The sequence below is a fragment of the Psittacula echo genome (assembly GCF_963264785.1).
Source record: "Psittacula echo genome assembly, chromosome: 2".
NCBI lineage: Eukaryota > Metazoa > Chordata > Aves > Psittaciformes > Psittacidae > Psittacula > Psittacula echo.
In genome coordinates, this window is record NC_137737.1 from 67,169,150 (window position 1) to 67,194,754 (window position 25,605).

Consider the following 25,605-nt stretch of genomic DNA (forward strand, 5'->3'; position numbering starts at 1 on the left):
CTCCACAGAACAGCAGCAGAGGAAAGTGAAAGGCAGAGAAATGGTTGTCTTGAGGACAGGGACTATGGCACTGAAGATGCTTCTACCTGAAGACAACACCTTTAGAACAGCAGCCCAAACAAAATTATTCTCATAGTAACCACGACACTTAAGACTATTCGATACTCTTCCTCAAAAGCCTTGGGCTTAGCTCTTTACAACTCTGGCAAATATTTTAATTAGAATCTTCCATGCCAACATCTGCCTCAGACTGATCTTCTGTGAGAAAGTTTCAGCAAATAAAATTCAGCCATCTCAGAGAAAGAAAATAAGCAAAAAAATATGCAGCTTTGACTGTGTTAAATTCACTTCTGCTGCTGCTGCTGGTAATAATTCTTTGAAATATTAAAATGGCTTCAGACTCTGGAGCAAGCCTGAAAATTTGGCAAAAGGGTTATGCTGATCAGAAATGTGGTTTTAGCTATTCCTGGGGGAAAAAAACACTTATATTTGCTTGATTTTAAATCCAGAGGACCGGGGAAAAAAATCAGCAGCTAAAGTCTTCAGACCTTTCATCAGTGTAAACTTCACAACTCAGGCTTCGAGAGAGCTCCAATACAGGCCACAGCATCTACGAGAGGGTCTGTCCTCACAGGACTCACTGCAGAACAAAAGACTGAGCTCTGAGCAGCTTTGGGACTTTTTAAATCAAGAAACCACAGTTAGTAAAGAAAGATTAAATTATTTCAGTGTACTGTTCTTTACCTGAATATGTAGAGAAACAAAGAAGGGATACAAAAGAAGAGAAGAAGCACTTACAACTTTTTTTAAAAAGTAAACCCATAGGAACAGCAAAGAACAAGCACTTAAAATATCCCCACCACAGAACTTACAGGATAAATATTTTCTGGTAAGCCACCATGCCTGTATCTAAGGTTCATGGTCTGCTATTCTCTAAAGTATTCTCTTTCAGGAGCAACACTGAGAGAGGGTGACACTGCGAAGCCCAGTTGCCCTCTCAAGTATTCCAAGGCACCTCCCCTCAAACACTCCCAAATGCCATCTCTTCCTTGTCAGAAATCTTCCTTCACAAATTTCCCTTTTCTTTTTTTGTGAACTGTGCTTTCTTTTTGTTTGTAAACAAAGAAACAAACAAAAAAGCCAGAATGCAGCAAGGCTCTGCCAGAACTCAATTAATAAATAATGAGCATTGAGTGTTTTTGATCATTTCCTTCTGTCTCAGCCTCACAAACTGAAGTAAAACAGTGTATGACCTTTTACAGAACAATTTTACTATCACATTACTTCCTCATTGAAAATTAAGCAACACAAATTTCACATTTTGAATGGGAACAGCTAATCCAATCTGGTGCAATGTTACCCACTGGAAGTCCAGAGAGAAATACGCTGCAGGCCCAAACAGCAGGATTTCCAAAGCATCTATCTAGTCACGCAGCAAACCCTAGCACAAGCTGCACCAACTCCTTCCCTCACTCTGCACTATAGAATGTAACTAACACTCTCATGGAGCCATTCTATTCTGTTGGGCTTTTTGCATCATGTGTATGAATATGTAATTTGACCTTGAGTTCAAGCAGTTCCTAAGGACGTGTGAATCCCGAGGGGTGAAAGGCAGGAAAGGAGAGGAGTAAAGACATCCTATCCCACTGCTATAACTGGATATGCAGGGAAGGGAGAAGTAATACTTGTAGTCAAAATTGGAAAATGGGAAAAATGGAAATAAAAAGCATTTGGAGAAAGGGAAGAGGGTGAGACCTGCTGGAAAGTGTTTGGTCACCTGGAAAAAAAAAAAAGAATGGCTGGAGAACACCTTTTGCTACAGAGACAGTATAAGAGAACAGAAGAAACACACATACAAAGACAACTACAGAAGCTGTTTCCAGCATTTTCTTTAGAAGTAGTGGCCAGGAAAACAGATTCCCATTCTGCCTCTCTTGGTGTAACTTTACTTGATGGGAATATGCCATTTTATATCAGCCATACACCTGCCTCCATTTATAAGATACAGGAGACAAAACCCGCATTAATAATACCTTTTTATGTTCTGGTGTTCCCGAGCACACCATCTGATTACATTTGGAAACTGCAGTGAGGTGCCTACCATACATACTAAATTGCCAGGATTCATGAAGTGAGTGAAAAGTCAAAATTTCCATGGCTTCAGCCCTAATTTGACTAACACAGGCATCAAGTGATCTCTATCCAAAGCATGAACACATTTCTTACAAACAGCTTAAATGCCAGTGCTTTAAAGGGACAACTAGTCCTGTGTTGTAATCTCTCTAATGAATAAAATTCAATCACACCTACAAAGAAAAGTAATCTGTTTGTTGGCACATCACTGAAAGGAAGCAAATAAGAGCTCACAATACTACCAGATGTAATGACAAACGTAAGTGAAATTATCCTTTGAATAATTTGTGCAGACCTGTAAGTTTTAGTGGGCTACAAGGAAAACAAACTCAGCAGTTTCATTTTGCTCTCATACCAGTGCTTTTTTACATATATACATTTTTAATGCATACTTACTCTCTTTTTAAAGACTTTAAACTGCTTTGGGTGCAAGGGAAGGACTGAATTTGACCTCTTCAATGAATCATGCACACAAGCTCTCAAAAAACGCATGTGGACAATAAAATAAAGAGGACAACTTTCCTCCCTTGCCTGTTTAAGATACTGCTGCCTTTCAGGCAGACAGTGAATGCTGCATTCAAGTAACAGAACATGGATTTCTCTCAGTAACTGCAGCTATAATTGTAGCTACTGCTCATGCTGCTTCCATCCTATTAGTGTTACGACTGTCCAAAGCATAACACTCAACTAAATTGCTGTAATTTCTGATAAACATCTACTGTTTTTATGTAACATTAAAAAAGAAAACAAAAAATTCACCTTCAGAATGTTACCCCCTTCCTCTGTTACCTTATTCTGCTTCTCTGGCACCAATACTAAAAAAGCAATACAGCTTCCCCTCCCTTCGATGTCTGGCAACCTTTTCTTAAACCAAAACACTGATTCAGTGGATGCTCTGCCCACTAATACAGATAACATGCCTTTTCCAAATTTGAGTCTCTTAAGAACAATGTGGGGTAGCTTTATTTGTAATCATTCACCAACAAGTATCTCATTTAGTAACTAGTAAGAATTGGCTTTTAGCATTTTCCTCTGCTGTATGTGGTATTTGCATGTGGTTACTGCATATTACACAAAACAGCGATCAAAATAAATAGCCTGTGTTGCCACATTTACTCATACACAGAGTACATATCTTTGGCAAGGCCACATTTTGCCTCTCATGTATTTTCATTATGATGAAATAAGGCATAGGCATGAAAAATCCATTCCCCTGCATGGAAATAGCATGTTGGGCAGAGTGGCAGCAATTAGAAACCAGATTTACCGACTCTTATTTCCCTGTGCTGACAAGAAAAAAAAACTCCTGCACAGTCAAAATGCTAGACAAATTGTAGCATTTAAAGCAATCAGCCACTCCTCCTAGGTTTCAGTCTGTTTCATTGGAAAGCAAGTGTTTAACAGTATTATTAAGGTAGCATGCCATGATTTATTCTTACTCATTTTCAGCTAAAAGTATTTTTTCCTCTTGCATTTCCTTTTTTTTTTTTTTTTTTTTTTTTGTTTAAAGGAAGGATGGCCCAATAAAACATTAATGAGAAAAAACAGCACAAAATACAATAGCTCGGTTTTTTATAGGGTCAGATGAAGAGATTGAAAATGTCCATTAAATCCAAACGCTACTTCCAGTTTTCCTTCTTGATCACTTACTATTTTGCATATTTTCCTTTATACCCTCGCAATAACAGACAAGCCAACTATATCACACTTAACAGATTCATGCTATACTATCATGCCATACTTCCGATAGTTGTGTGCATTCTTGTTACCTCATCCCAATAAGCTGTAAGAACTAGGAAACAGACTTCAGTGTGTGGCGCTGTGGCATTTTGGCAAATTTAAGAAAGACAGGAAAAGGGAAAGGGGGAAAAATTGGAGAAGGAGAACAGGAGGGGAAGAGAAGAGTAGCACTTAGTCTTTTGCACAGGAAGGTACGCCAAGAGGACAACCACAGTGTTTCACAGTAAAGCTTAAGAGGTCTAAAAAGTCTGAAACAAGCATGACACTGTGAACTGATCTAAGGAGCTGAGCATCTGCTGTTCCTACTGCAGCTACAGAAAGCAGATCACTGCCTTGCTCAGGATCAAGCTTTCTGGGTCACAGACCATCATATTCCCTGCAGCACCCAACATGATGAGGAATGTATCAGTTGTCATGTACAGGTGCTTCCAAGCCCCTTCCTCAACACCACTGCATGCAGACACACCTACACTGGTTGGCGAGAGGTTGACCACACAGACACTTCGGCAAGCATCAGTCAGCTCCTCCACCCTGACGGATGGAAGGTCAAGCACAGCAGCAATGGAGAAGCTGCTCTTTTAGGCATAAAATACTAAGAAAGTATAGAAAAAGCATACCCATAACCACCTAATGGAACTAAACCCAAGTCATTTTTCCCCTCCAAACACTCTGAAGGAGCACGAAGTAACCTCAGCAACTTAACTGAAAGAAGTCCTCTATGAAGTTAATTCTCAATACTTGCAAAATATTCTTGGAAGTTTTTCAAGCATTATGGGAACACCTGATTGGGTGTGTCAACCTGTGCATCTAGCCAGCCTGCTTCTTCTCTCATTGAAATCAACTGCCCTTAATTTGAACAGTAGGAGACCTGGGCCTTTTCTACTGCTGTGCTTCTTATCAGAGCTCTATAAATGTCACACCTTTATTTTATTAGTGAAAGACGTATTTTATAAATTAACAATAAAAGCATTCTTGTATGGGAGGTTTTTTGGCCCCTGTTGCGACTCTGAATTCTTGAAGGTTAGATAAAGCGGTCCGTAGAAAGGAAGAGAGGAAAATGCTCTGCAATATTCTTTTAAAGAGCCTCTGCAGTAAAGACAATAAATAGCTGATTTGTTACATGGCTTTGACGGCAGTCACGAATGCAAAGACCACACTTAAATGAACTTGCTCATAAAAGGAGCAGCAGCTTGTCCGGTACTGTATCTACATTAGTTAACTCTTCTTGTGATTCAAGCCCAAAACTTCATATTGTTCTATTTCCGCCTATTCCTCTGCTCTAGATTCCCTTTGTGACACTTTTATCAATGGAAAATCGAGGGAGGGGTTTCCAGCTGGGAGCCCAACAAAAAAACAGGAGGTTCAGTCTGGTTTTCTCACCTGCGCTGCAAGAGCCATTTCAGCAACAGTAATAAAAGAAAAACTACACAAAGAAAGAAAAGACATGACCTGAAATTATTTTATCATCATAAATGCTGCACTGCTCTTTATTCTCCGGTACAGTTAGTCTCACACATTGCCACAATAATTTGCTACCTTGAACAGAGCTCCTTGCAAATAACACTTATTCGTGTTAAGGCACAAAGTCAGCTAGAATTCCAGGGAAATGCTAAGAAAAAGTTAACAGCAGCATGGGCCAGATCTGTTCTTTGTTATGCCCTTACAATTTTTAACAGAGTTATAGCTGCAATATCACAATTAAAATAAATAATAAAATACAGTAGCCTGATTGTGTCCTCCGCGAGAGGTGGGGAAAACATGCACAAACAACAAGGGGATGTAAGTGGCACATTGAGAGCCATGCAAAATGGATTTAGCACAGGCACATCTACATGGTTACACCTGGGGGTGTCATTACAGCAGCTCTAGTGCAAGCACAACCACAGCCAGTTGGGTGCTTACATTAGACTTGTAACCTTAGAAGGTGGTTTTGAAAATGAGATCATTTGCACTAACGGGATTTTCAAGGTAAGTCAATGGGTAGCTTTGGTCTCATTTAAGACCAGAAAAGACTAATAATCACGCATTGGAACACCATGGGACCACAGACCATTCATCTTGGGAGGAACTTCGTATAATAACAACAGAGCTCACATAAATGTACAGGAGCACTGCTCCACACAGATGATAGGCTCCTTGAACTCTTGAGCTATCTACTGCAGCTATTTTAATATACCGCCAAGAAGCCCTGGCCACCACCATCTTTTCAAGCAAAAAAGACAGATGCCTCAAAACCTTCAATAGCCAATTATCCGGCTACTGCAGACTCTGCAAGTGTCCCAAATACAAGAAAAATTTTTCTTGCACATACACTGCCCGAATGAGATGGCTGTTCAAGGCATTGTGCCTGTAACGGATCTGCTGAGAGAATCACCTTTAGATGCAACACAAATCAAGGCAGCTATCACTGCAAGGCAGTAGCTATCACCCCAGTCACCTAAACTTGGAAAAGCTGCAATAGAGCAAAAGCAGCAAAACTGAAATAAAAATACTAGATGCAAAGGCTGTCTGCTTAGACCTGGAGAATACTTAAAGATATATCTTGCGATGGAAGAAAATCAGCAGTCATAATCATCAAATAGCCTGAGTATACAGAAGGCAACTGAGAGAGCATGGTATGGTACCCAAATTCCCAGATTTTAGCCTGTTGGACAACTTCTACTAATATTTTCAAAAGCTCATATGGATCTCAGGTACCTAAACCATAAAAAAAGTCAACTAATAAACCTTGGGAACTGCTAGCATTCTCTGAATATATATTGCAGACCTGCTATGAGGAACAAGTCTCTGGGTATCAGGTATCTGCCCTGTAGATATTCCTACCAAGGGAACAAGATGCCAAACAACAGGGGATGCAACACTTGCAATGTTTGTGATGACACTGGCAAGGAAATGTCTTCATTCCTAATGCCACAAACCCCAAACTTTTTTAAGTAAGCTGCCGTAAACCTGGTATCCACACACCATTTTCAACTGAACTTTCTTATTGTGGGTTATGACTTTCCTAAATAAACACACAAACTTCGTCAGTGACTATGGCAAACTCATGTATCTGAGTTATGTCTCCAGCTCCAACCATTTACTTTCTTTTCTGCAACATACAGAGAAATTCATTAAGTAGCTGAATGTGAAGCAGCTCAGTTGAGAGTTAAGGAAATACCTAATTCAAAACCAACTGAAGGGTCAAACTATGTGTGGAAAAAATTAATTTAAGTTGTGTGAAGTCATATGAAGGAATTAAAGGAAGTTTATATGATCCTAGCACATAACGACCGTAACATGTTATAGAAAAAAGGGACAGGAGGAAATATCCTTGAATATAACACTTCTCAGCTCCAAATCTAGAAATCACAAACTGAGTAAGTGCCATTAATCAAAGCCAGCAAGGAAATTTCCATACCATTTCTGATCACCACTCTACTCTGTCTAGGGTCTGACCTTTCATAGTGACCAAACTCTGAGAAAAAAAAAGAAACAAAATTACAGAGAAAATAAATATAAAATCACCACACCCACAACTCAAACCTAGTAATTACAAGCCAAAAAATGAAGTGGGCGAAAAAATTACTTCCTGTTCCTGCAGGTAAGGTTGAAGTCCTGAAGCACCAGATAGAGAATAATTAATTAGAGACCAACAAGTTAAACAGCCTAACAGGGTCTTTTTAATTTATTAAATATATTTTGCTTTAATCACATTAATTTTTCAGAAATGTACAATAATCTTTGTAGTTTAAAATGACTTTGTATTCATTTTTTAATGGAGAGTATTTTTATTCATCTAATACATTATCCTTTCAAGAAAATTATCATACTTGACTACAAGTACTTAATGAGGCACTAATTAATGCTCCTATTCCTCACCATTTAAAACTCCTTTGAGAAATGAGGTCAGAAACCTGCTTTAACGCAAAGATACTTCTCAGAAGCTGAATGGGAAGGGACCCAAAAGGCACCTATCACTCTTCTTGATGGAAGATATCCCCTTTGAAAACTGAAGCCCAACATGACAGTGATCCCTCTGAATTAACTTTTTGCTAGCCCCCTGCACGGCAGGTGTGAGAGGATGCTGGCCCAGCAGCATACCCCTCTTCACAGCTCATGAACAATCACAAGTAATTCTTCCACTTTTTGTTTAACAGGACAAGTTTTACTTTTCCCACTCCCATCAGCGGGCAGCAGGGAAGCTGCTGCCTCTCCCAGGGAACACAGCTAAAAGGTCTGTCCTATTACAGCATGCTCCAGAAGCCGCTTATTCCCCCTCTTGCTTCTGCTGACTGCCCTGACACAACGACAGCAGCTCCACCTCCTCCGTCCAGAGGGCCCTGGCTGAGCCATGGCACCCTGCCAGTGGCTTCAGCCATCCCCTGAGCCTCGCCAGGAAAGCGGTAGGTAAATTCGGGTAACAAACACCTCCCAGAGCAGGCGTGGCCATTCTGGACTCCAGGAGCTGCTGCTACGGGTTTAAAGAGCAGAAGCAAAGACCAAGCACAAGTATTTCTGAAGCTCTCAGGAAGTTTACAGACACCCATAAACTTCGCTGCTGGGTTTGCTCCGCATTGTATACTAACACAATTACTGAAGAGCAGCCCCACGACGGGAGGAAGGGAGGACAGGAAGGCTTCCTTTTGGCACAGCTCCGTCACAGTTCACAGGGTACATATGGCCTGCAAACACAGTGCAGGGGAGAACGTAAGGATTAAAGGAGGGATCGGAGGAAAATGAGAACGCAGCAGGGACAAGCAGTGATGTTCTGGATCTGCAAGACTGGAATTTTAAATAAAGGAATGGTGGGAGGGCTCAACACACACACACCCCCCACACACCCCCTTATTTTAATTCCACATCCAGAGGGAGGGACGGATTGTAGGAGGCACCCCACCTGAAGGGAAGACCTCTGTAGAGCAGAACCTGAGCACTTCTGCTAGGGGCAGAGACCCGGAGCCTACAGCCTTGGCCAGGCAGCAGTACCTGCAGGACTCTGCCCAAAGAACAGGACTGAAAGCAGCCAGAGATAACAGGAAGAATACCACGAATACCTCCCAAGAGGCAGGAGGGGTTTATCTCAGAATAAACACATGTATACAGTGTGTATACCAAGCCTGCAGGGAGGGACAGCATGTCTGCCCACTGAGTTAGGTGCCTGAATAGCACAGGTCTTGATTTGCCTTGCTGTACCCATGTAGCTGGGCAAAGGGAGCCACATGAAAGTCATCAGCCTGTGAGACAATGCCTGTGCCCACCCTGAATTCCAACACCTGCTTGTGACCCTGTGTTAGTTAGGGTAGAAACAAAAGCCTGTTATTCCCACTGTGGAGCATGTCAAGCACAAAAATAAATAAATAAACAACAAAAAAACCCTAAACCATCCGCAACAATCGTCAGTCCCAATTTCTACATAATGATTACACAACAACCGCCCATAATGAGAGAATGAATTTATAACCACACACCAGCTATATTTACCAGTGGACTGGTTACAAAGCAAAACAGCAGGAAGCCACAACGTGTGCCTTCATATTAGCTCCTTGGTGGTGGTGCAGAGTAGGGCTGCCAATGCAGCAGGGCAGGCTGGGCAGGTGAAACCTGGGCACACTGGCCAAAGAGGAGTGCAGCTCTGTGGGGACGGAAGCTGGACCTACCAGGGCACAGAGATGCCACCGGGAGTTAAGGTAAGCTACATAGAGGTAGGGCTAGAAAGACCTGATTTCAGGGTTTAAATAGTTGGCCACCCAAACAAAAAACTGAAGGGAGTCTTGCCTCCCAACTTCCACAGCTTCCAGAAATTTTGATTCCTAGAAGAAATGAAAAAAAAGCAACACAGAAAATGAAAACCACCCCACAACTGGAAAGCGCACCCCCAGGCAGTCAGGACCCAGGAGGTGAACTGTTCCTGCCCCTTGAAATGAACAGTCACTCCCAGGAACACTTTGCACTCTTCTCCCGTCAGCTGTTCAACAGTCGACCCCCTGCAAAATGGACACAACTCAACCCAAACTGAGACTGGAGGACTGTGCTTCATGAGGAGGCCTGATGAGGTGAGCAGCCAAGCCCCAGCTGACAGCTGTTTATCACAGGGGAGAGTTGATTTGTGTCTGTCTACCAGCCACCATGCCTTGCTGAGCTCAGGGGGTGTTCACAACCTTCAAATGCTGCTTTTCAGGCACAACTGGCCAAAACTGCCTCGCAGCTTTGGAAGTTACTGGAAGTGCAACCAGGCCAATAGACTTGAGGAAAGACAGGCAGCACACTCGTGAGAGCTCCATCTCCTCAGGCTGACGCCATGGGAGCAGGCAGCATCCCCGCTGCCAGCAGCACCCCTGACCACCTCCCCCTGGCTGCTCATCCCCACCTCTCCCTGTGCCAGTACAAACCCTCATGCTTTCCAGGCTGGTGTGAGAATGATGGTGAGATAGATCCAGGAACAGATCCTGCTGAAAACATACCTTTTTTTTTTTAGGGATTATTTTTCACTTGGATCTTTTCCCAGACCTGGCTCAGAGCATGACTACACAACGCTTATGTCAGCATAAGGAAGTCATCTGATGAGCACCCAAGGGGGGGTGGGCAGGACCGCTGCTATCGCCATCCCTGCCACCTTAATGAGCTTGTAAAACAGTGGCCTACAGACAGCAGGTTAAAAAGTCACAGAGCTTCAGCTAAGAGAGGAAGGCAGATGAAAAAACCCCAATACTATGCACACATCTTACTGACTCACTGCCATGTCAGGCTGCTGCCAGAACACAACAAAAGCACAGGGCCTTCCCTTGAGGAAAAAGGACCCTTCGCTCAGCTCCACCACAGCCCCAAAGCAGAAAGGCTCTCAACATACACCCAGCGAATACCTTACTCCCCATTAGTTCCTCAGCAGGATATGCAGAAAAATATGCACCTTGTAAACCACTGGTATCTCAAAACTACCTGCTCTCTTATCTTTCTGGTTAGCATGCTCCCCTGCCCTGCTCTATCTCTGGACAGGCACCAAAAGCCTAGCCCTAGTTCAAGGTGGAAGCATAAAAGCAAGACAGGGAAGGTGAACGGAGAAAACAACTCTCCTTCCCCATGGGCTATGGGTGCAAACCCACGACAGCAAACAGAATAACCCTAAACACATGCTATGATGGAGACAAAAATCCATGATCACTGCTTCTGGTGTTTATGCTGACCAGCATGCTATTTTGCTCTGGTGGCAATCAGCAAACCTGTCATGAAAAGAAAGGATGCGTTGGGCTTGCTATCGATCCTTGTAATTCCTGTCTGAGTACAATCATATAGTCTTGAAATGTAGCCCAAAAGGGCACCACTATTCTATAATTGAGCTGCTTTTGGAAGATGAGTCAAAAGCAGGTCCACACACTTAGATCTCTTCTTGAGGTTGCTGACAATTTTTCCTGGCTTTACAGCCACATTTTCTGATTCTTAATGTATTTTCTTTCCCCTCTTGCTGAAAGAGCCACACAAATAAAGAGAAATCTGACTATCCCAGGAAATTATGTAACTGACTATACACAGAGGGCTGTCAAATACGCACGAAGTAAACTAACCGAAATAATATGATTTTTCCCCCTCTAGTAGGCTTCATTTATAGTCATTGTAGGTGTTACATGTAACAACAGTAAGTGGAACTATTTTATACAGCTTTTTCCAAATTCAGACAGCTATTCTACGTCCCCCTGTGCAGCAGCCAGTTTCTATAGTTCATTTTGTATTACAGCAACATAGTAAGGCACCTCAAATTAAGCCTGGAGCAGCAACTCTTCCTTAGAACCAGGGCTAAAACCTAGCCTCATGAGTGGATGTATCTAGACACAGACCAGCTTTTTCTCCCCAGCAAAGTTTGGACATTGCCAGTAGCTGGCAGGCAGCAGCACAAGCCTCTGATGGCCCAGCTCTTGCCTCTCAACAGAGGCAACCAACAGCATAAGCAATGCATGGGGTAACGCCAAAAAAACGCTATTTTGGGATGGCACACGTGCTGTAAAAGAGCTGCTGTACACTACAATGGCTGAGCTCCTGCTTGCAAAGCCTTGGAAAAATGCTAGGTAAGAAGTACGTATTGCTATTTAGCACAAACCTTGTGGGGATGAGCGGAGGCCTTGATTGACAGCACTGCTCCCTTCCTATTGCTCATAGTGGGAAAGAAGCAACACTCAGTTGAAAAAAAAAAAGCAAACCATGAAACACACCCAACTCACACCATATCCAAACCAAACAATAAAGACAAAAAATAAATGCATCCCAGTCTCCCACTGTATTTTATGCTCTTTTTCTCATCAATTACAATTCCTGTGATGTTAATAATATGTACAGTGACAAATAAACTCAGAGGACACAGCAAGATGCACAAGGTCAATGTATGGTCAATGCATGCCATCGGACAAGCATGACATGTCACACTCAGAAGATAACACACCCAATGGATTAAGTGTCATTCAGTACTAGTCACCATATTACTGCATCCAAAACTGGATTCAAAAATACACAGGAAAACACATATTCCAATCATGGCTAAAACAACAGTACCAAGCAAAATACTTTATATTAACTCAAGTGTTATGACAAATTGTCCATCTTCGCTGAAAACAGAGAAACATGGCCCTGAAAAAGGATCATAACAACACTGACCTAACAATTGTTAAATGTTCATATTCAACATACATTCTAGCATATTCATAAATCAGGTATTTCTGAAGGTACGGAAGATGAGAAAACAGGTTAATGAGTTAAATGTAAATAATAAGGAAAAGTCAAAGACGTAAATCAGAAATGTGAGCTAAGAAATATGTGCACAAGCATGTGAAATTTAATACAATTCTTAATTCAGGTTCTCAGATCACACCTGTCTTTGTTTTTCAGGTCTCAGTTTCAGAAGTTTATTATTTTTCTCATTCATGGTTTCAGAAGGACTGCTGTCTCTTCAACAGTGAAGTTCTTCCCTCCAGTTCACACAACACATTCCCACTGACTGCAACCAGCCTATGGTTAACTACAAATACAATGGAAAAATTTGAGGTAGGTTATTGCCTTTATTTTCCGTTGTTTTTTTTTTCAAATGTGCTATTAGGCTATTTATAATGAACATCAAATGAATACTTTTCTGAATTAACAATTAGGACAAACAAAGGCTGTAATATTTTACAAACCCACTTGATGTGAAATACTAGATATGTGTTCTGGCCTCAATTTTTCAGACCTTTATTATTGAATTCTGACTTTCATTCCATTAGCACTCTCAGTTTATTAACATAAAGCAAAGCCTTGTTAATTTGCAATAATGTTTAGGATACCTACTCTAAATTAGTAGAAGAAATCAATAAATTCATCAATCAACAAAAATGAACAGAAAAGAAAAAAGATAAAATACATTCTGTTCTATTACTAAACAATAGTTTAGTAAACCCTAAATGGTGTTTTAATTATTCATGCAGTATCTCTAATGCATTAGTGAATGCGATGTATAGCATATCCACTTAAAAAGATAAATAAATCTTAGGTCCCAGTTCAGGAATGTGGTTCCTTTGTGGAATACAAAGGAGGCATCTGAATACCTTCTTGTATTTGATTCTACATACTCAAGTACTGTCCTGCCTTGGATTCAGAATACAAGACTACTTACTCCCCAGCACATCTCTGCTGAGTGCAAACCCATGCAGAAAGTCAGGCAATGTTGCACAGTCTGTAACAGACCACACGACATAATCACAGGGCAGGAGCCCCTCTCCACCACTCCTGCCACAGCCAATAAGCAAAATCCCGAGTTGCAGCATGAAAGGGGAGGCAATCCCACATCTTGACATCCTACTGAAAAAATGAGGATAAAACAATAAGCTAGTGAGTATCTTCGCAAAGAGAAGCCAGGGTCTAAATTCTGAGTCTGCCTTGCTGAGCCACTCCTCCTTTTTCACCAACATGCAAAATTCGGTGCATTTTCTGTACACAGCATTATGCCATTCTCACTCATTCATTGCCATGTTCAGGCTGCACACACCCAGTAGCTATGTGTAAGTAGTAACAATCATTCCTGTCCCAGGAGAGACATCAGTAGCACAAAGCAAGCTGCAAAACCCATGAGTGAAATTCTGGGTAGAGGTGGAGTTTTTCAGATTATGATGGTGAGCTCCAGAAGGGAGGCTTAAGTATACACAGCTCCACAATTACTGTCCTTTTCCGTATCAGCAGGGCATAATAAAGGGTTAACAAGCCACTACTGCTTACATTATTTATTAATCCACACCTCACTTACTTAGCAACTTCCTCCTTAAGTCCTGGCATCTCTTCTCCACTTCCCTCACTATTTTGGGTTCTTTTCCTCCCAAGATTATCATCTCATGGAAGTTCCTCCTCCCTGTCCACTGCCCACAACCCAGTCTTTGTCCTGGCTCCCTACAATGCTCCATGCCTGGACAAGCTCCACACTCACTCTAGATTTATTGCTCTCTTGCTCTTCCATGCCTGCAAAGCGAGCTTTCACTCAGACGCCCTTGCATGCCAGGATGAGAAGCAGTGCATGGAAGCTGGAAAACACACAAGCAAGCTCATGAGCAACAGCCACCAGGAGAGTAGGGCTTTGTCACTAGAAACCCAAGGTGGAAATGCTGTGGGTCTTACTTAGTTCAAAGCCGAAATGTTTCTGTCTAGGATGTCTGTTTGTATCTCAAGTCACACAGAAGCCATTAGTACCAATAATGTGTCATTACGGGGGCGTCAGCAGAGACTCTGCAGCTAAGGTTCATTTGAGATGCATAATTTAAAACAGAACTAAAATCCCTCCATTTCACACTTTGATGACTGAATTCAAATCATTCTTCAGATTTGACACAGCAGCTCTTAAGGGGACACTTGCACTCATCCCTTTTCTCCCTTTTTTTTTTTTTCAAATTTTACAAGCTATCTACTGCAGAACAAAAAATGTTCTCCCTTTACAATCACTTTAACCTGTTTTCCCCTCACATTTCTTTTCAGCAGCTTCGTATTTCACACATTCATTCTGACATGTTAGAATATGCCTGATACAGGCCACTTCTGTGACTTAAAAAAACACAAGACTGAGTTAAAAATTTCACTCATCATAACCTCAGTGATTTTGCCAAGAACAGCTGACAACACTGCTTATCTTGAACACACCACATCACTTAGGTAACAGTAGTACCCACATAATTTTCTGTCCTCAGAAAGTACTCTGAACATCCTGCTAAAATACATCAGACATAATTCTTGTTTTTCATGCAGAAAACTGAGGCAAAGACAGAAGCATGCTGTGGTTCAACAAGTGCTTCAAGCTCGTCCAAGCCTCCCAAATCTACTGATAATTTGTTTTGTCAGGCAACTTCCCTGAGCATAGCTGATAAAACACAAAAATAATTAAGCAAAACGTCATCACAACAAAACAAAGCGGCATGATAGGGAGATCTCCAAGCTGCTCATGCAGAGATGCAACACTTCTCTATCAAACGCCTTCTGCCTTTTACTGTGTTTTCTTCAATAAAGCTCATGTAACGTTACCAAAATGCATAGAAACGTACAACGACTTTTATCATCTGATACGACTCGATTTTGCTCTGAACTTTCAAGAAATCACAGTTCAAGCACACAGACATTCTTTGGAGAACTGCCCTCCATGCTAAAAATGGCAATGGAATTGCACAAGGGAAAAGGGGAAGGGAAAAAAAAGAAAATTCCAAGAAATCTTTGACTCACCCATTGTTATTCATCAGGTTTTTGGAGCAGAGAATGGAATGCCATCAAGCTGAAACTGACAGTGCTATTTTCTGAACTCTAAGTGATGTCAATATTTCACAAAGCCCCAAGTGCTGAGAAAATTTTTCTCTGCAAAATTTTAAGAATGACTCTCAAATTTTATTAGGTGATGGTGGTGGGAGAACCCAGAGCTAAAAGAGGCACCTGAAATTAAACTACATAGGTGTGCTTTTGAACACTGAGATTATTAGGCTTCACAGCTTTGTGCTATCTGTGACTCAGACTTGGTGCCATGGGTGTCAAGAGACCTGGGACCTAACTGGAGCTCTGTAGAAACCTGCTGCTTTGTGTCTTATCTTTCTTTTTTTACTATATAATAAAAAATTCACCCTCAAAGACAGACCTCAAAGCAGGTTTTTGCACTCAGTACAAACCTGAATTGTTTTAGTCCACAGGTTTTACTGTCCAGTTAACTTTCACCTAGCAAAGCAGATTTTTCTGCTGTTTAATTCTTAAGGTTTTCAGAACAACATGATGTCTAGCAGCCGAAATGGCTTCAATAAAGTTCTGAAAATAACACGTACTCTGGCACGCCAACACACTATTTTTAATTGTAGCTCATTAAAGATGTAATAGAAGAAGAATTACATTCACTTCCAGCACTGTTCCATCAATGCAGTGAGATAATCATGCTGCTGTATCATACATAAAGCACTATTTATGTGTAGTGGTTTAGGTATTCTAATGGAAAGACAGAAAGCAGTGATTCACTCCTTGTTCTAGCTGTTGCTGCAGCATGGCTTTTGCCTATTGCAGGGCCCAAGCAGGCACACAGAGTGATTGGTTTCAAATGTTAGTAAAACAGAGACCTGGAAAATGAAAAGAGACAAGTCAGTTGAAATGCTGAACGAAAAGAAAAAACAGAGAGGGAAAAAAAAAAAATACTCAATCTGGATTGCAGATGAACAGTACTTTACAGAGCAGAGAACAAATGCAGGCTTCTGAGGTAATTTAAACCAAATGCAGACTGAAGCTGAAGTAGTTTGGTGAGTCAGCACAGTGAAAGGACACTAAAATTACATGCGAGAAAAGTGCAATCCTTTTTGTGTAACACACTGTATATTATTCCAGATTTACCAGAAAAAAAAAAATCATTGTCTCCTTTGTGTTGTGTTGCCTTCATTTCCATTTGGTCTCAACCTCTGCCTTCCAGAAACAAACTGCATGCAGGCTGACTAGCTGTGAACTCTGCTGTCTAAGACTTTCATTTCCCTTTCACTAAAATTTCCTCTCCAGACCATGGCAACATTAATAAACAATCACTGGCATGAACACTACTGCCCACCTTCCACGACTCTGGAAATAAAAAAATAAATTAGCAGTTAAAACCAAAACTGCAGAGAATCATTACAGGCTCTGACAATGATTAAGTGCCTCCCAGATTCTACCATCCCAGAGGTTTCAGCTACATACAGCTTGGTGCAGACCAGGATTTCAGCACTAAATATGCTCACCATCAGTCAAGGAAAAGCTTAGCCTCGTATCTGCCTCGAACGTTTCAAAAACTATAGCCATTTTTAAACTTACAAAGCAATTTTCGTCTCCATTTTCATCTCATTCTTGCCTCATACTTTCACAAGAACGTAATTCTGTGAAAGCCACAACAATTGCTTGTTCAACGGAGACTGCCACTCTCTGAAGTGCTTTCTGTGATAGATTTGTAAGGACAGACGTGGGTAGAAATGAATAATCCAAAAATATCCACAATAGATAATGAGCAGAGTCTAGAAAAAAAAATAAAACAACCCACCACGTACTGCAAATGCAGCCCAAATTGGAACAAATGTCTACAGTAGCAACAGCACAGGAAGAGCAAAATGTTATTGTACATTACTGGCATGCAGCCCGTAATTACAAAAAATACTGCAGTATTCCACAGTAACAGCGTAAAATATTATCATTTCAAACAAAGCAGCTGCAGCACCCTGCCCACAGCAACCACATTGCTGAGAGCCAGGGGGGAGAGGGCGGCCGGCTGCCGAAGGACTCCCTGCTGCAGAGGGTGAGGGGCCACGGGGTCAGCAAGCCCTCGGGACGGTTTCTCCTCGCACCCACGACTCCACCAGGGCACAAAGGACAGCCGCGCAGCAGCAAAGGGCTCCCACATGGCTCCAGCAGAGCCCTCTAGCAGAGAGAAGCACACTGCTCGCTCTGCATTTGGCCTCTCACTGTAGTGTGCCTTCTGCCAAATTGCATTTTCACAGCGTCTCAGATTCATTAAAATCCTGCCCGTTCCAGCTCCTCTGTGCTAATCCATGATACCCGGCCCCCTCTAACACTATCCCAACAGGTTTTAACAGTGGGCTAGCAAGAGGCTCCTGAGCATCATCAGCTGACATACACTGAAGCTGCAATGGCTATCATTTGCCTCCCCAGATGCCAAGCAGTTGCTCTACTACCTACCAGCAAAACAAAATACAATATGCACAGTTTATTGGCAATGCTCTTCTTGACTACTCCACCCAAGGACTGCCAGCGCAGAGCAGTCACACCAGGGCAAACAGAAACACCCCAGAAGTTACAATTAAGTCCATGTGCTAACTGGCATGAACAGCACACAAATCAGTAGTCCTATATAATCATTCACAGAAATAACATCTATCACATTTGGTTTCTACATGGATCATGAAAAAAGACCAGCTAAGGAGCCACATATTTTTTCCAAACTTTATGCACTCAGAGAACTAAGTAACCAAAGGAAAAGAAATGCACAACACTGAACAGTGAGATTAGAAGAGAAGGAAATGCTGCTCAAATGAAAGATACTTATTTCTAACTCATTTCCCTGTTTTCGGCTGGGATAGAGTTAATTTTCTTCCTAGTAGCTGGTGCAATGCTGTGTTCTGGCTTTAGCCTGAGAATAATACTGATAACACACTGATGTTTTGGTTGTTGCTAGGGAGTGCTTACTCTAAGTCAAGGACTTTTCAGTCTCTCATGTGCTGCCAGTGAGGAGGGGCAGAAGAAGCTAAGAGGGAACAGAAACAGGACACCTGACCCAAACTAGCCAAAGGGGTATTCCATACCACTGAACATCCTGCTCAGTATCTAAACTGGGGAAATTGGCCAGGAGATAGCAATCACTGCTTAGGGACGAGCTGGGCATTGGTCAGTGGGCAGTGAGCAACTGTGTTGTGCATCACTTGTCTTTCTCAGGTTTTATTTCTCTTTTACTTTTTGTTGTCTCCCTTTTCATTACAATTATAATTATTGCTACATTTTATTTCAATTATTAAACTGTTCTTATCTCAACCCATGGGTTGCACCTTTTTTTCTGATTCTCCTCCCTATCCTCCCAGAGCAGGGATGAGTGAGCAAGTGGCTGCATGGTACTCAGTTGCCAGCTTGGTTTAAACCACAACACTCCCGCTTCCTATACAGGCTGCGAACAGTACTCTGGATGAAACTGCAAAGCCTGAGCTTTGCCTCAGCTGTCAATGCTGCCTCAGGTATTGCGCATCTCCCCCCAGTCCAATAACTCTGAAATACACAAACACTTCGGGGCAGTATCTTTCAGAGATGTTCAAATCATCACAAAAACTGTTTTCACACTGCCAACCAGAAAGACAATGCTTTTAGGAAGGAGCAAATTAACTGCCATACCTAAACACCTCTGAGCTCACCAGCATTTTTCATCTTTCCCATGCCAGCTTTTCCCTGCCAAACACAAAGGAGGCTGTAGTATATATATATGTATGCAATAAACTGCAGTAATGCATGTAGTAGATTGAAATACTGCATTCACTGGCTTACGGATTCAAAGTCCCACTGGGAGTGCTGCAAATCTACATAAAGATTGGATGGCTGGATTTGACTCTCTGACGTATGTAACAGATGTGTAAAGTAACACATAACCAGATGCCTCTCTAGTAAATGTACAGCTAGAGACTGAAAAACCCTAAAAAGTTGTGTCCAAGGGCAAGGAAGAAGTGAAAGAATAAGAGCAATGTCCCATATCTAGCAAGGAAATAAAAGTTCAGGCTTTATGAATTTCTTCTGTACATACAATGAGTAGATTTTTCATGTCTGTAATTCAGCTATGGTATTACGAGAGAGGGTTTCTAAGTAGCTGGAGAGTCCAGCCACTATGACCTAGTTTGCTCCATGCTAGGCTGATCAACTGTTTCTTGCTGTCTGTAAAACTTCAAGGTCCTACCTCCAAAACCTCCACTGTGACTCCAAAAACCTTCATCCAGAGGGGGGTCTGACTCCTCAGAAGAAAAACTCTGGACAAAAAGCATATGGCTGTGTAACAGTAATCATCACAGAGGCCCCTCTCCTCTCCCAGAATTGGTGTGTCCTGGCCACAATGGCTTGGAGAAAATAGATGGTGTGCTTTCACAATAACCTTCTAAGGCAGATGAGAATGGTGGGTGAGAAAAAGAAAGAACTTGTTTAAAAGCCTCAATTTAAAACTTCTGGGCACTCTCATTTTATGAAGTAAGTTAAAATCACTCTCTACTAGAAACTGCGTGAACCACTGACTTCATATCTGGATCCTGCCTTTTGCAAAGCTGCTGGTGGGCTTGGATCCAAGGCTTTGGTTCAAGCTCTTATCTACTGCATACTAAAATGACTTATACCATACATCCTTTATAATAAATAGCCTCACAGTAAGGAAGCACAGTATTGGCATGTTTCATATTTACATCACTCTTCTGAAAGCCAATGCACATGGTTTAAGGAAAGAATTGGAAATATTACAGCTTTCAAATACTTTGCCTTATGTGGCTTACAGCCAGCATAGTCAACAGCTATGTAAGCTTCACCCATTTTTACGTGGCCTGTTAAGCAGGGCAAGTCCCAGGTAATGCCCACCAGGACTGAGCAGATCAGGCACGTCGGCAGCAGTACAGGCACAGCCACATCCCACCACAGCAACGCACTGAGCTTTGCCACTGCACTCTCCCGGCTCCCCGCAGTGAAGGTCTCCCTTCTCCATCCCCACCACCTCCTCTTCACAAAGGCTCACACACGCTTATAGAAACAAATGAACAATTCCATTATGTGCCTGGCAGCCTGTGCACTTTCTTTCTGATTCACAATAGAGGTGCCCCATTGAAAGGATCCATATATGGGGGGGAGGGGGAGGATAGACTAAAAAAATCTAAGCAAGTCTCCAGCAAGCACACATATTATCAAAGCCTCATTTCCACTTAACGGCAAGTTGCTTTGGGAACTAATGCAGCTGACTTGAGAGGAAAACACAAACAAACAAACAATCTCTTTTTCCATCAGCTTGGGGGGGTAGAATCAAGCCAGTGCCATCTTTGTTGAAGAGCTCCATGAAACTAATGGTTTAACAGAGCTGAGGAGCATGGACGGGGGACAATTTGTGACTGATCACTGCCATCTGAACATGGCACACTGGCAGCTGAAAGAAGAGCAAGAAAGCAAGGCAAAACAAAACCGGCATGTGTTTAATCTGGGCAGGCGCAGTCCCCTGTATTCACTCCCAGTGAAAAACACAAGAGAGGAGAAAGTTGGTCCCTTCGGGTGCTCAGCTCAGCACCCATGTAACTCCCTGGCACACACCAAAGGACCTTCTCCAGGCACACAAAAGTGGGCAATATTTATTCACATGCTGAAAAAAAAAAAAATCAAGAAAGGGCAGGAGTAGTGCTACAATTTAATGTACCTTAAAATGAGTCTTCCACCACCAAAGAACTTGCCTTTCTTTAATACTCCACAAATGAGCTCCTCCTGCACTCTCTGATACAAAGAAAACTAAAAAAGATTCAACAGTTTTGTGACTGCAACAGAAAGCTGATCAAATTATTATAAAGACCATACAGGTGCTACAGAAATACCTTCCCCTGAACTTCAACACATGCTTCCTCCAAGAGCAACAAGGAGGCAGCTGTGAAATGAAAATCATACACATTATTCTGGTCTGACGTCAGTGAAAAGAATACAGGAATAAAAGCATTTGGATATGTGCTCTGCAGAGCTGAGGAGGAATGCTTGCCACCAGAAGAGTGGGACAGAGAGAAAGCAAAGGTGGGCTGAGAGTGATCACAGATGGGTCACTGCAGTACGCTCCTACCTCTCTCACCAGTTTGAACAACACTGTCACCCTATGCCTGAAACAGGGCTCTCTCCAGAGAGGAAGACGGGTCCCCACCTGAGCCACAGGGATGGGGAGAGAGGGGAGGGTGAGAATCAGAGCCCCTAAAGGACGTACAGCAGCAGTTTCAAGCAGATTTGCATCAGTACCTCATTTCACAACAACAAAAATCGCATCAAGACTCCTACCAAGAGAGTCTCGTATTCCTTTTTGGACTCTCAGTCCCTAGTGCAAGACCTGCATGTAAAAAGGAGCTGGCTACACTAATTTGCAGAAGTTTTCAGATAAATCAGTACAAATGTCTACAGGACTATTACAATTTCCCAAGCAATGGCTCTTGTCCACTAACCAGAAAGGAAATATTTAGCTCCCTGAAGTGAGCCTGTTGATTTCAAAAGAAACTTAATAGCTCTATTCCTACAAAGCAAATACAGAGCAATCACCAGGGGCTGGCTATGCTCTCCTCTCTTCTGAAACATGGTAAGCAACAAGGTCTGCAAATGCCACCAGCAAAAAGGTTTTGATATTCTGCATATTTGTAGGATTGTATCCCCTGCTTCTTCCATTTTCGGTGGGTCTTCTTGATTCTGCAGCTTTCTTACAGCAGTTTTGTCTCTTTTAGCACACTTGTGCAGCAATACAAAGTAAATAACTTGAAATTCTTATTTAAGAAAGAGGCTGGTGGTTTTAGTTTTCATTTATGCAGCATTTTCAGTGGTTAAAAGTTTTACAACTGTAAAATTTTCTCTTTGCTAGACAAAAAAACCCAACTGGGAGGTCATTCTTTTCTAGTGAGACATGAAAACAAAAAATGATGATTAGAGGGACAAGGTGAGCTTTTCCCTGCTACTCTTGATTGCCTTTATTAAAAAAATTATTAACTCAGGACCACACAATTCCACCTCACTCAGGAAGCTCTTAGTTCGGCTGCTATTCAAATATCTAAGTGCAATCTGCAACTCCAGTTATGAAATGGGACGTTATTTGCTTTCTACATTTAACTCTACTTGTTCAAAGACACACTGATGAAGCAATTAAGGCAGATATATTATTAAAATCGGCACAGAATTTACAGCCTCTGTTAAAAAGTTTGGTATTTCAATGAGGTGCTTAAACATAAAAATGAAGACTATATATTTAATATAAAAATATCACTTACGAATGCTATAAAATCAGATGACTCATGACATTATCATCAACAGTAAGAGAATTGTATATGCATTTTTCTGGCTGTGCATTGTGTGTTCTTCAATAGCTTTCTTCTGCACAGTTCCCATATAACACAGATTCCAAACTTGGAAATATTTAGGCCCATGCCTAACTTTTCAGAGAGAATAGTATCATTGATTTAAAGAGCGTTTAGCCCTTATAAATGTTAGAGTGATTGCTTGTTTGTGGGATTAGACCTCATGGGGCCCATTTTCAAAAAAGTTAAGTGCATTACACATTTTTGCTGCTGTTTCTGGGTTTGCCATTAAAGTTCCCTCCCTCCCTCTCCCATCTGTTTTCGTTGCCCCTGACAGAAATATCACAACACTCTGGGGTAAATAATGATTAATTTAATTACAAACTAACTGTAACTTATGCAAGACCCTCCAATAACTTACCTCGAATCATGTGAGTGTTTCAAGATGCAATTGTAAATGTTCTTTTTTCCCCTTTTCTCACAGGATGTGTTGCAGTCTTTTTTCTCTGATGTTTTGCATTAAAACACTCCCTGTACTCCAGGATCTTAAATGAAAACAAAACAAGAAACACTCAGAATGAAAATGTCATTTCAAGCCATTGGTGGGTGTCTCAGGGGAAATCCCTGACCTTTCTCCAATGTATATTTCATTATCTAAACCAAGTGTGATAACTCCCCACAGCAGAAGCACCATGAACACTCTTCTGTGGGCTGTCCTTAAAAAAACAGCCCCAAAATCCCCTAAAACCAAAACCACACACACCACAACTCCACTATTCTAGACCTCTCAAAACCATGTTACTTTAAAAACCTGCCAGGTAGTACACTACAAAGTATTCATCTAAAGCACAATTCAGTATATACCAGACTCCACAAATTTAGGAAGGTGAAAAGAGAAGAAAGCCCAGAGATACAAATCAGAAAAAAAAAAAAAAAAAAAAAATCATTATGTAAAGTATCAAACTCTTACATGGGAGAACAATCAGCAGTTTTATTATTACTACCACTCTTGTTATCACTAATAATATGTATACGGCCAACTCCCTAAATCTTCACTGAGTTACTGTAGTATTTCTGTAGTAGCGGTGTGGGGGAAGTAGTAGCTGTGCTGGAGAAGCAGTGCAGCATTAGCACTACAAAACCCAGCCCGGCTGAGGAGAGAGGAAGGAAGGGAGGAGGAGCAACAAAGCAAATGAGTAAGAGAAACTGGCAGGTCTGTAATACAATCAATTTTGACATTCTCCACCATCACCAAAAAAGGTCTGAATGAAGGGGTTTGAATTCTCAGTGAGTGCTTCTTCCAGAAGCCTTTCTCCCCAGCCTCCATTTCACCCTCCTCCCTCTCCCATACCTGCAGCAAGACAGGCCAGGAGCTGGCTGGGTACCTAAGCCTCCAAACCAGGCTCTGTCTGCAGGAAAATCCCCTGGCTATGAGAAGCAAACACTGCCAGGCAGTGCAGAGTTCGCCTTCCCTCTGAGATCACAGTCTTGCATTTGCATGGCCCCTCTGGATTAGAGGCATCCCAGTTATTTCTCTACAAACAAATTTTCGGACCAGCAACTATATTCATTCTTGCTCCGTAAAAAGTCTGAAAGACAAACTGTTCCCAGGGCTACACCTGTGCCTATCCCCACTGAAGCCAACAAACTTTCAAAACACAGTGAAGAAGAGTGGATGTGACCTTGCAAGCATGTAAGCCAGATCACTTTGGTTTTCTTCCTCAGCTAGGACAGACAAACAGCACTGAGTAATTTTTACACTACTTTTAATTAAGAAACAGAGAGATTATCCACAGCCTTCTGTGGCTGTATGTACTCCAGAAAATACAACTTTTCCAAAAGCAGACAGAAATTCGAAAAGTACAGCTTTCAACATCACTGTTTATTCACACACACACACAGAGAAAACAACCCAAAACTGAGCAGGCCAACACAAATAAGGGGGAAAGTGGGCTTCCCTTGACACCTGCACAAAGGCTGTGCCAGCGTCACCGCTCCCCTAAGCTGCCTACAGTACAAACAAATCCAAAATACTCCATTTAGATTACCCTGCTCCCCCACTCCACCGTGCTTGTTCTCACTTACACAGTGTTGCTGCTTTCAGGGAGCCTGCTCTCACTCAACATGAGTAAAGGTTGCAACAGCTAAGCCTACAGACTTGCAGGAAGAGGACAAAGCCTTCTAAAGCTGCAACACAAATCCAGAAGGCTGGAAGTTCAAAGTGAAATAAGGACAGTCTGTCCATGACTCATGCCACCTAGAAACCATTCTTAATTTAAGAAAGTGTTAAAAAGATTATTTTATGGAGTGTCACCCTGCTGAATCAACTAAGGTCTGCTTCTCATTTTTTTCCCCGACACAAATACAAGGTGGCCAGGGATTCTATTTTAAGATTAAAATCAGCATAAAATCCTCCTGTTCTCACTTACATACTTATATTCTTAATGCTCTATTTAAAGAGACAAAAATGCTGTTTGAGGAACAGATATCCAGCTATCCTCCAGGCTTTTTGCACGACCTATGGGCAAATGCTATGTGACACTTCCTGAAGGGCTGAAATAGCTCTGAATGACACTTGAGCTTCTACAGGGCAACTAAAGTGTAAGAGCTTGGCTCCTAATGCACGTTGTCACATAACCCAAATATTCCTGTGCCTCAGTTTTCTCTTCCTGTACAGCAAAGATAAGACTATTCCCCCATCTCAGAGGGCTGCTGCAAGGAACAC

The 25,605-nt window shown here is 41.8% G+C and overlaps 1 protein-coding gene across 8 annotated transcripts in view; it reads right to left on the minus strand.

Annotated features, from left to right (window-relative positions):
• The window catches only part of ATXN1 (ataxin 1), a 228,320-nt gene that overhangs the window by 140,983 nt on the left and 61,732 nt on the right, over window positions 1-25,605 (minus strand). For 7 of the 8 annotated variants that reach the window (XM_080611986.1, XM_080611984.1, XM_080611980.1 and 4 more), the window contains one exon: window positions 23,302-23,425. The gene's annotated coding sequence lies outside the window, so the exon portion shown is untranslated. Of the gene's footprint in view, window positions 1-23,301; window positions 24,372-25,605 lie in introns of those variants that run through there. The other variant, XM_080611983.1, reaches the window with a different exon arrangement.